We start from the raw sequence: 3,588 nt of genomic DNA, 5'->3' as shown, positions 1-3,588 counted from the left end.
GATGCAGGAGAAAGACATCAGACATAGAAGAGAGACACATGTGCTTGAGCAACACCTGGCAGCCTGTTAACACTGTCTACCCCATTGATAAGTGAACTTAGGTGGACAGAGAATATGGGTCAGGTGTCAACAATGTCCACTACAATCAACATTCCTAAACTCCCCCTGCTCTTTGCCAAATTCCTTGCTCATCATTCCTTCATGAGCCTCACTTCTTTCTTTGTGAATTAATTTCTTTCTTCCTTTAGTATAAGATTTTTTCATCATCTGAATTGTTTGGTCCCTAGATTTGGATAACGAGTTTGAATGCTGAGACTGAAAAGTACACCATCTATTTCATTCCTGAGTTACAGATAGCAAATAGCAAGAGTTTTCATACAGAAGGATCTATGTATTTCAGCAGTTTTTTCAGTGTTTGTTAATGAATCTAGTCTTTGCCTTTCTGAAAATGACTTGTTTCCCCATTCCTGAATGATAGCTTGACTGGGTATAAAATTGTAGATTCATTGTTTCTCTTACTCCAAAGATATTATTCAAGTGCTGTTGATTAGAAGTCTGCTATCTATTTATCACTTCACTTTGGTGATATGTCATTTTTCTATTTTTTTTAACTTAACCTCAAGATTTTATTATCTTCATAACACCAAAAGATGAAGCTTAGAACTGAATTACTTGGCCCTTTCTCTTCTTAAATCCTCCCAGTTCAAAGTGTTTGCATCTCTTAATAGCCAGAATTCTTTGATCTGCAGCCTCAGGACAATCTTTGTCCTTTTAGCTTTTTCCCAGAAAATTGGCTTAGTCTGCCCACCATAGCCACTCTGCTTCCTGTCATAATGCCACTTTCCCTGGGCATATGGATACTCCTTGCCCTTCTTGTACTGTGCCACCTTGTGGGGTTGGAGCTTGCCACATTTCCTACAGAAAGTCCCACCGGTTTAAGGCATTTTCACCATGTTTGCAGGAGCACTATTGACACAAAAAACCGTGGTTGTTTCAAGATGTTCTCTCTGTTTTCGTTGTTCTTCTGCACTTCAGTGTGTCTTGGTGTGCATCTGTTTTTATTTATGCCACTCATGATTGCTGTGATCATGAAGCCAGTCAAAGACTATAGATAAGGAAAGTCTGACTAGATTCTGCCAAAACCTTGTGGTCCAAAGACAGAGGGAAAAAAAGATGAAAATAGAGTTCAGCCAGACAGTAATGAGATGAATGAACAAAATCAGTTGCAATCTGGTTGGAGGTTGAAGAATTCAGATGATAACATCTCGTCATCAGAACGGAAAGAGGTTACAAAAAGTATTGTGTGGTTGTGTAGTTGGAACAGGAGGTATCAACCCCACCTGAAGGGTACAGATTTGGGGTCTCCTATAATTTCAAGATTTCTAAAACTGGACTCAGTATGTCAATCTGTGATGCAGGAAAGACCACACTGGACATAGGCAGCTGCAGGTCTGGCATCCCTGTACCAAATGTGTCTGTTCAATATGTACCTCCAACTTGCCTCAGGTGACAGGCATACTGTCATCATGAGTTATTGGCTCAGGAATTTAAAGTCACAGTAAACCTCACTGGGTTGTGTCTCTTAACCCCAGAAACATGAAATTATGAAGTATGTCAAACCCATGGCATTAATCATTTTGGGTTACAATCAAGATGATCACTGTGTTTGGCATTTAAAATACTTGTAAAATATAATTGAATTTGGTATATTAGAATGTGTGACAGATTGGCCTGCAATTCCAAATTAAATGCTTGATTCGAAGTTGAATGGTGTAAGTGATTTAGTTTATAAACAGTGGTAGAGTGGTTAAAAGAACTTGCATTAGAGAGTTGTTTGATGATGTGGGAAGGATTAGCTTATTGGGTCATAAGTTTCTTGAGTTTAGACATTCCAACGTCTTAAAGAAAATTGCATACATTAATGTATGCATATTATTTGAAGTAAAGGTAATTAGCCTGTCCTATTCAAGTTTACTTAACATTAATTAAAATCTAATCCCCTTAAGTAATCAGTCCAATTTATGTTAAAGCTTCCCTGAAAATTTTCTATTTTATATAAAATTTACTGGATTTAAAATCGTGTAATAAAACTCATAAGATGAATTTAGGAGTTTAAGAAAATCTAGACTTTTAAATTTATAATTTCAGTAAGTAAAGTTTTAAAAATCAAACCCAAATAAATGAAAATAAACCTCTCTGTGTACAAAAGCTGCCCTTGGGCATCAAAAATATCACATAGAAACTGAATCTAAGGATGCATGCTCTTTATCAGTGTAACCTCTTATTCTCTAGTCTCACCTTCAGAAATTCCTATTGGGTATAAATTGGACTTTTTACTCTTTCATGCCTCTTTTTTTTTTTTTTTTTTTGCTTTTTTTCTTTATCCAGAATACAGCACATAGGTATAATTTAATTTATCTCTATATCCACAATTTTGTCTTCATCTGGATCCAATATACTGTTTATCCACTGGACAGTATTTCTCAATTTCAATGACTGCATATCTAATTTAACATCAGAAACTAACCTTGTTCCTTCTCAGAATCAAACTGCCTCCCTATTCTCAAAGTTCTTGCAACTGCCAGTAACTCACACAGTGTACAGGTACTCTGCTGAGCTCCCCAGGCTGGCTGGAGGCCTGGGATTGCATTGCTTCACCTTCCACATGCCAGGGTGTCTGCACCAAGTTGCTCCTCTACTTCTGAACAGAGGATCTGGTTTCCTGAGTGACATCAAAGGATGAACAGTGCAACACCTATGGGTTAGCTCTCCGTGGAGTGGATTTGGGCAATAGGAAATGGGTAACAGGAGGGAGCTGGGCAGATAAATTCTCCTTCCAATCAGAAGTGCTGTTTCTTTTTGAAAACCTTCCAGAGAAGTCCTGGGTGTTAGGCAAAGAGAGAGTGGCTAGCTGTCTCTTCATAGCTTATCAAACAGAGACCGGCACTGTAATGCATCATATCACCTTGCTTCACACCTTTCCTTGCCCTACTTCCCATTTTCTTCCTTGCCTTCATCTCAACAGGCTTCATCTCCTGAATAAAAGATCAGCATCCTAATCCTTGCCTCAGGCTCTGCTTTCTAGAGAACCTCAGATAAGGCAGTCTTTAAAATTGTGTTTGGTTCTTTTTGAGAATCTCAGTCTTTCGTTATGTTTTTTATTTTATTTTATTTTTTAAGCATCTTTATTGGAGTATAATTGCTTTACAATGGTGTGTTAGTTTCTGCTTTATAACAAAGTGAATCAGCTATACATATACATATATCCCCATATCTCCTCCCTCTTGTGTCTCCCTCTCACCCTCCCTATCCCACCCCTCTAGGTGGTCACAAAGCACTGAGCTGATCTCCCTGTGCTATGTGGCTGCTTCCCACTAGCTATCTATTTTACCTTTGGTAGTATATATAAGTCCATGCCACTCTCTCACTTCGTCCCAGCTTACCCTTCCCCCTCCCCATGTCTTCAAGTCCATAATTCAAAAAGAGTCATGTTCCACAATGTTCATTACAGCTCTATTTACAACAGCCAGGACGTGGAAGCAACCTAAGTGTCCATCGACAGATGAATGGATAAAGAAGACGTGGCAC

At 38.5% G+C, this 3,588-nt stretch overlaps 1 pseudogene; it reads right to left on the bottom strand.

The window, feature by feature from the left end:
* Positions 1-657: 657 nt before the first annotated feature.
* LOC112414020 (60S ribosomal protein L36a-like) lies at positions 658-953 on the bottom strand (annotated as a pseudogene).
* Between the last annotated feature and the right edge of the window lie 2,635 nt (positions 954-3,588).

This window comes from Neophocaena asiaeorientalis, unplaced genomic scaffold (assembly GCF_003031525.2).
Source record: "Neophocaena asiaeorientalis asiaeorientalis breed wild unplaced genomic scaffold, Neophocaena_asiaeorientalis_V1.1 scaffold46, whole genome shotgun sequence".
NCBI lineage: Eukaryota > Metazoa > Chordata > Mammalia > Artiodactyla > Phocoenidae > Neophocaena > Neophocaena asiaeorientalis.
This window is presented reverse-complemented; position numbering and strand designations above follow the sequence as displayed.